Below are 8,833 nucleotides of genomic sequence, written 5' to 3' on the forward strand. Positions count from 1 at the left end.
ATCATCCTCATCAAAGTTGTTTGTGTCTGTTCTCTGTACATATCCTCACCAAATTTATCACAATGGTTCCTGAGAGCGAGGAACAGATTTTTGTGTATGTTTGGATATCATCTGATGCTATTTTGAATCAAGATGGCTGGCTGAATTTTTCAAAACTGCCTTGATTTTAATCATTTGTCTCAAAATTGCACTGATCTTTCTTTCTTTCTTTCTTTCTTTCTTTCTTTCTTTCTTTCTTTCTTTCTTTCTTTGAATCCCCTAACAATTCCAGACACTTTCTGTTTTCTGTTAGTATTCACATAAAACAGGTCTAAAATATCTAGAAAACTACAAACTGACTGGCCACAAATAATTATTCCCTTTTTCCATCTGAAATTTAGAGTCTGCACAAAAAGATGCATTTTAAAAATACACTCAGTCATGTTGTAAACAGGTAAATAAGCATATAGTACTTGTTCCTTGAAAAATAAATTTGATGTTTTATATTCCCAGAAATAAATTGGACTAAAAATAATGTTTGTGTGGTGTGTTACATGACAGGTTTGTAAAGGAGAAATTTCAAGTTTCTGCAGTCTACAATCCATGGTTAGCACTAGCAGAGCACTTTGGGATGCAGTCCCAATATCAATGGCTTACAGGAACTCCTGGAAACCTCTCAAAGCAACTTCAGTGATGGCAATTAGGCTGTGACCCAGCTCCTTCATCTTCAGTTGTTAGAGGGCTGTACGAATAACATGACCCAAAACTTTATAGTAACACTTTCATCTGCATTCTGGAGCATTTAATTAAATTTTCAATTAATCATTATTTGAATGTTGGGCCTCCTGCTGCTGCAATATATTTGATTAAGAATTAGGCCATGTGTAAGCCTACATTAGTAAACCCAAATTAAGCTTTTCATAAAAGCTAATTTGCCAATCACTGCTTTCAGACCAACAAAACACTAGAGGGATTTTTATTTTATTTCTTGCAGATTATGTGTCTCTATTTAGGACCTTTCTTCCATTTTGATTATCTATAATTCTGTTAAATTTATATTATATTGCTGCAGCTTTTCTGAAAAGTACCATTCATTTTCAAATGATAGGAGGCTAACCTATTAATGTTATACAATTATCGAGTTTCTGTATCACTGGATGTGGTCAGTGGCCATTTCATTGTGTACTCACCCCGTAAGAGACCAATAGTGCAGTAAGATTATTTTAGACACTGGATTTAAGGGTCTTACATGAGGTGTGTGTGTGTGTGTGTGTGTGTGTGTGCAGGGGGGAAGGGGGCCTAGGAGGTAATTTACTTCACTTCACTTCTGAAGAAGTGTGCATGCACATGAAAGCTTATACCCAGTACAAACTTAGTTGGTCTTTAAGGTGCTACTGGACAATTTTTTATTTTTTTATATATTCCAAATGTGGTAAGTCCTGTGTTTGTGGACCTTCATGCTCATTTAGTTTAGTTTAGTGTGGCCCTGGCCTTTTGTCCAAAAAGCTCTGCCTTGATAACACCACAAGGTAACAGCACTTGAAAGTAAGCACAATTGCCATCTTGGCAATGTGTGCTCATTAAGGCTGATGGGCAACCACAGCAGAAAACATGGTACCAGCTGATGCATTATCACGCTAGCTCTATTTTGCGACAGCTTTCATTGAGAAATCAATCAAGGCTAAGATACTGGAAAAAATCAGAGTGTCTTGGAATTCTAAACTATTACAATGATCGAACTCTTAATCCTGTGTACAATACTGGTAACCCTTGCTCACTTATTTTAACCAATTCTGATTACAATAAGCACAGAAAACATTAAACATATTACAAAGCAGAAAGATAAAAAGACGACTAAGGATCTTGATTCACATTCTCCTTTTATGCTTAAAATAAAGTGATCTCCCTTTGTGTTTAAATTAAGTGTATTGTTGCCATAGTAGGTGAGAATGCATACCCATTAGTTGATGAATAATGGTATTATATGACATATAAATAAAAAACATATTAGCTCCTTTAAAAAAGAATCACAGAATGGCACTAAATCCTCTGAAGAATTCATCTTGGAAAGTTCCTGGAACACGTGACCTGATTTGTTTGTTTGATACATCTTTTCTGAGATACATTTATTGCTCTAGATTCCTCTCTTTAAAGAAGTGAAGTGGATGACCACTAGGGAGAGGTCATTTTTGGTGGGGGCACTCTAGTTGTACTATGACTTCTTCAGGGGGGCTCGACTAGCACATATGATAAGGTCTTTTCAGTGCCACATGAAAACCATTTTAGTCTCTTATACCTTTACAAATTATGTTTCAGTGTATTTTAGTCTATGGAACAAATGGCTTTCAGCTGGGTTTTATCATTGTAAAATAAATTTATGCTGCTTGTGTTGACTTTATGCATATAATTGATAGGCTTATTGCTGCAATGTATCTGGTTTTTGTTTGTTTTAAAAAAGTAAACTTCCCAGAGACTGTGGTTAATGGGCAGACTCGAAATGTAAAAAAAGGATAAAATAATTGATTGATTCTCCCACAAGATGCTCAGTTTCTGAGCTTTACTGAAGATTATCAGCCACTTAAAAGAGGGAATTTCTGAAGGAGTAGTTGCTTATATGTCATAAGTCTTAAAATGAAACAGACACTACCACTTGCATGGAAAGTAAAATATCATGTATAGTATATATCCTTTTTATTTTTTAAAAGGAGGAGGAGTACTCTTCTAGTAAAAGTCTAGAAGGGATTCTGAATACATTTTAGTAAGTAGTTTTGGAGATCATTATGATTATTTCTCTCATGGGACAAATTAAATACCAACATATGCATTCATTTTGTAGTTGTTTTGGAAGCATAGTGGTGTGAAAAATGGGCATAAAGAAAACCAGAAACCAGGAGACAGCTCATATGCTATAGCATATAACTGTGCTTACCCATGAAACATTTTTTCCCCACAATACAGTTCAATGCATATGTCCTAAGTTATTGCTTTACCATAGGATGTTCTTGACCACCAAGATGGCATTTGCAAGCCTCCAGGAACATTTCACCTTTGGCTCAACACACAGAACCATTGCTTTTAATGGGTCTACTCTGAGTATAATGATCATTGGATGTCACCCAATTGCTGTAACTTACGTAGAAATATGCTACAACTGTACGGAAAACTGTGTCTAGGTGTCCTGTGTGTCTTTTATCCTGGGCATCTACAAGACCCCTGTTCTCCCTTATTATGATTATTTAACTTCAAAATAGTCTTAAACCAGGCAGCCCTTCAAGTAGAGGACTCTCTTCTCTAAATAGTACACATGACCACCCTAACTAGGAGCCACTGTTGCTTTTATGCAGACATTCTGTAGCAGAGTGCTGGTCCACAATTCAAGCTCATAATATGATGTAGCAACAGCACACAGTATCCTCACAGGGAAGCAATTTTGGAGTTGCAAACAATGAAGTGACTTTAGTTTATAGCCTTCAAAATATATAATCTACAGTGTGTGTATTCAGCCTGCGTCAGTGCTGAGAAGGTCTTCTTTCTCTCGTTTAATTCATGAAAGTGGGTCAAGATTCCTTTTGTTTGGAGATATTTATGTTAGCAGGCAAGTGAGCAAGCAGAGTAAATTCAGATTCCATTAGTCAGATGAATTTGAGCAGTGCCACCTCAAGATAAAGTGTAAACAGGTGTAGGATAGGGCTTTGTGACCTGCTCCATGAGCTGAAAAGATCACCTTCGGGGAAGATAATGCACTTCCTTGTGCTCATTTAATCCTGATCCTCTTTAGAGCTCAGGCTAACAGCTTTGTTGAATTATTACAATCACATTCTCAGGTAGAAAAGGAATATTTTAGGAGCCAAGCTGGGATATCAAACTCCTAACAAAAGGGCTTTTTTCCTGCCTAATAGCAAACAAATAACAGTAATCAAATCTGCTGGAATCTAAAAGCACATCAGTACCATTTCTTGAAGGTAGAATAAAAGACAAAGTGGCATTCACTAAACAGAAGAGAGGCAAGTGAGAAATATCTGAGTATCTGGTCCACGTTCCTGGAATGGTTTGATTGTTAATCTAGATCTGCAGAGAGATATAACTGCTGTTACAGTTCTTAAGGGGTCAAAATTAGGGGTGAAAGGGGAAATAATTCAGATTTTTGCAGTGGACCAACCCAATCTTATGATCTTAAACTCTATGGTCTAGAATTGGGGACAAGAGTGCCCTGCAGAATGCTATAGCACAGGTGCCAGGGTGTCAAAAAGCACTCCTTCAACAATACTCCATGGACTCAACCACACAGGTAAGACTGGAACAACTGCAGTACACAGCCTCCAATACCTATCCAACACAGACAACACAGGATACCACAGGTCAGTGGTATCAAAAGCTTATGAGAGATCAAGTTAGAGTAACAGGGTTGCATTCCCCTGCCCCTCTCCTGATACAGGTAATGCAACAGGGTGACCAAGACTGATTCGGCCCTGAAACCAGATGGAAATGCTAATGCTCAAGACTGAACCTGTCTGTACACAAAGCATGTGCTCTACCATTGAGCTAAGTCCCGCCCCCCACTCAGAAACTTACAACAATTACCCTCCCATTTGTTCTGCCTGTGTACTAAGGCATCTAAAGTGATCAATCTTCCTAATGAATAATGACTGTGACCTAGGAAGTAAGCAAGAGCTACTTGGGATCAAGTGCTTCCCTTTGTAAACAGTTATCTATGGTTGTATAGAGGACCCTATTTTTAAATGTAAATAAAAGATGCTTACTTGAGTTCAGCTGTTCTTGCACTTCATTCAGAAACTTGTATGCCTGTGCCTCCTTTTTTTAAAAAAAAAATATGTTTGTTTGTTGGGCTTCGAATGGCTATATAATCCTTTTACTTTAACCCAAGCAATGTGAAAAATTGTTTTTAACATTTGATGTTGATCTAAATGATTTCTTTAAAAGTGTTTGCCTTCTAGTCTATAGGGACAACAGCATTTTTAAAATGTACTATTAACCACACAGAATAGAAGTTATAAAAGTATTATTGTCCATAGAGTTGAAGGATGGGAACATATTGCATCTCCAGGGAAGCCTATGAGCACAGGCATTTTGCTTTTTAGCATAAAAGACTGTTTTCTCTTGCAAGGCTGAAACATCCTTCTGTAGGTTGCTGGTTGATATCCATCACAGCAGAACACATGGCCAAGATACGGGCCAAAAGTTTTCATCTGGAAGCACTGTGACAGGTATTATTATGAATAACTAAGCTGTCTGTTCAACTCTTCAGCATCACGTTGGAAGTCAGAAGATGGCAGTCTTCACTCGTCGAAAACTCTGCAGAGCTAACAACTGTTCTTGAGGACGGAAACATAAACTATATCGGCAGCTTACTCTGTATATTTAGTGGCTGAATTTTAATTTGAAGTGTGGAAAATGTTAATTAAATTCCTTTGGCTTTGAAATAAGTAATGGCAAAATGGCTGCTAGTGTTTTACTACTTTGAACAGAACAAATAGTTGGTTGCATTATATTTGTTGCCCTCCCTTCCTATTGCAAAATAAGGACCTTGGAAGATGAGAAACTCAAGGAAGAGGGAGACTGTAAGCAGAGCAGAGCAACCCACTTTCAATATTTTGAATGACAAACTAAAGCCACCACCACTCCAATAATCTTGTGAAAGCCCTGTGCACACACCCCAAATCTGCTCTGGGGGGTCATGAGAACCCCCAGAATGGCATACAGAAGTAAAGTGGAGATCATTTTGTCTGGCAAGAAGAAATGCCTACACTGATGCAAGTATGGTCACATCAGAACTTACTGGCAGGTACTAGAGGCATTGAGCAAGATTCATAGCTTCAGTTAATAAGGATGGACTCCCCACTTCTCACTAGAGACTCTCTTAGAGAGTCTTCGGCTGCTATTTCAAGGCTCAGGCAGCTCAAATAATATTTAGAGAAAACAAGAATGATTTTTTTAATCAAACGTGCAGAAGCATGAATGCATAATAATCCTAATGCTGAATATGGATGCGCCTCTGATGGCCACTTTCCTGTTTCTTTCTTATTGACCTTGTCCAAATGACCTACAGCAAAAATCTCTATTTCAGTTTATTTTGGCTGAAGCCTATATATGGCCACAATCCAGTGATGTAAACTCCACTTCTGCATCAGCTTCCCCCTCTCCTTCTCTCAAACTCACACACTTTTTAAAAATCCAGCATGACAGAAACTGTTTCACTGTGAAATGCTGGAGGCTCGCCTGGCGCCTTTGTTGTATATCTTTAGGCAAAACATTCCTCTTCCCACAGGCCTTTGGCTAATTCCGCAATCTATGCCCTTTTAGACTCTGTGATGGTGGTGGTAGTTATTGTTTTGGTTGTTGTTATGGTATATATTTTTGTGTTTTTACATTGTAAACTGTCCACTGATCCTCCAATGAAGAGTGTTATTAAATTCAATAAATGGATAAAAATTAACCCTATTTGCAAAGTGGCTTGTTTGTCAAAAATGTTCCTGTGAAAGAAGCTGCATTGACATTAACCCACACCCACTTTCACATATGGCCCTAGAGGGTTGGCCATGAGTCAGTTCGGCACTTGGACTAAAATAGTTTAGCCACTCCTGCACAAATGGAAAGAACAGTGCAACCTGTTTGTGCCTGTCAATACTGAAATAAGCATTTTAAAAGGAAACCCCCCACAAGCATTTGACATTTATTAATATTCTCTTTCTCTTTTAATATTTTCTTTCATGTTTCACATATTTATAACATTTTATACACCACAGCTCTCAGCAGAAAGCACTTTCAAATGCAGAAAGTCATTGAATTTTGCTGTGTCTTTTTACAGTTGCATTATTAATGTAATTTCCGTTAACTGCTGAAGGCTGCAATCCTATATCCTCCTACTTGGGAGTATCCATTGAGTAGGCATGCGTAGGATTACTCAGTTAATATACAATGGGATTTGTGATTGCTTGAGGAGGTAAGGATGAAGCTTTGCTAAGTTTCCAGCTAGCTATTCTGAGGTTGCCTCTAACTTGATTCCATCAGTGTTGGGCTCTGAAATGTCAGTCGTGCCCTGTGCAATTTGGTGGCCCTTGTCTCTCTCGCTCTGTTGTGGTTACCCTATGCAGTGCAGTGCCCGGTGTGGCCAAACCGATTGTGCTACCCTAAAACCGTCTCTGATTCCATGCAGAGCAGATAACATGACAAAATTGACTAGAGGGTGTGAGACAGAAGAACCCAGCGATGTGGCAAATCCAATATGTGCCCATTTACAAATGCGAGCTTTATTATTTACAGAGTAGTTAGTTAGACAAACTAAGTACATTGGCAATATAAAATTCTTGCTTTTAAGAAGGTTGTTATATATAGCCATTGGGACTTCTATGGAAAAACTTCAAAAAACATTGCTTAGATAACTTAAATATTTCTTTAGAAATGATATCCACAATTCCATGGGAAAATGTTTGGCACCATTATGCTATCGCTTATTTGTATTCATTTTGCAGCTCTTTTATTAATGTCTAGTGACATAGTCGATAGAGAAATTTTATGCTACTGTTCTCTGGTTAAAAGGAAATGTTCGTTTTTTCCCTTTAAAAAACTACTTTATTTTTTTCCACGTTATTCATCTTCTGCTTGTGATTTGGCTGGAATGCTAAAGTAAATGTTTAGCAGAAAGGCATAGAAATAAGGAAATTGAAATTATTTCAATTACTTAGCTCAACTGCAACCCAAACTAACCTTTATAATTATTTGAGAGGAGAGATGCAATCCCACATCAGAAAAAAAACCCAGCAATTGCAAGAACATTGGATTTTGCATGCCAATGGATTCTTTTGAAGCAAACACTGTAACATCCCAAAATAGCTGAACATGACTGTAGTGATGAAATTTTCTCATATTTAAATATGAAAGGATGAGATCCATCTCATTTCACATATAGTTTTGTTCTCTCCAGAATCATTTAGATAAAGAAATTTATTAATAATTTAATCTTATAGTATTATTTTCTGCATTTCAGATGAATTTTTTCTCCTCAGACCCAAGGATAGAAGAAACTGGCAAATAAGAAGAGTTAATCATGGCCACAACTTTCTTTGAAGAAATAATGTGGTTAGCAGCTTCAACGTTTTATAGGATGGCATGGTTCAGGCCCCAGTCAAGTTGATGGCCTCCTGGTTTATAAAAGAAGGGGGATCAGGCTTCAGTTTTGGCAATGTTGTTGACTTCCCTGATCACCATCTCCAGTTAAACTGCTTGTCATTGGTGTGGACAGCAGTTAGCCACTTGTTGGAGGGATAGGGTTGGGAATTTTACCCACATGTACAATTTTGGTGCTGTGCTTTGGTTGACAACTGTTGGACCTAGATTTCACTGTACGCAGTGATAACATTGGGTTGTATACATAAGGATACAACTGTCAACCTAGCAGTTCAAAAGCACACCAGTGCAAGTAGATAAATAGGTACCACTGCAGCAAGAAGGTAAATGGTGTTTCCGTGCACTCTGGTTTCTGTCACAGTATTCCGTTGCACCAGAGTCATGATGGCCACATGACCCAGAAAGCTGTCTGTGGACAAACACCAGCTCCTTCAGCCTGAAGCAAGGTGAGCGCCGCGACCCCATAGTTGCCTTTGACTGGACTTAACCGTCCAGGGGTCCTTTACCTTTTTACCTGTATCCATAGCTGGGAGGTGGTGCTCACCCTACTTCCCAATGGGAAGTCACTTTACTGCCCCAGCCTTGTGTCAAACTGTGCAATGAAACCCATCCAAGCTGTGGCCATTTTAAACTCACAACCACCATTTGTAATCATTGCTTCCACACAACTTCTGTTATGCATGGAAGTGCAATGAATTTGTATGCTAAT

The sequence above is a fragment of the Podarcis filfolensis genome (genome assembly GCF_964270895.1).
Source record: "Podarcis filfolensis genome assembly, chromosome: 4".
In the NCBI taxonomy this organism is placed as follows: domain Eukaryota; kingdom Metazoa; phylum Chordata; class Lepidosauria; order Squamata; family Lacertidae; genus Podarcis; species Podarcis filfolensis.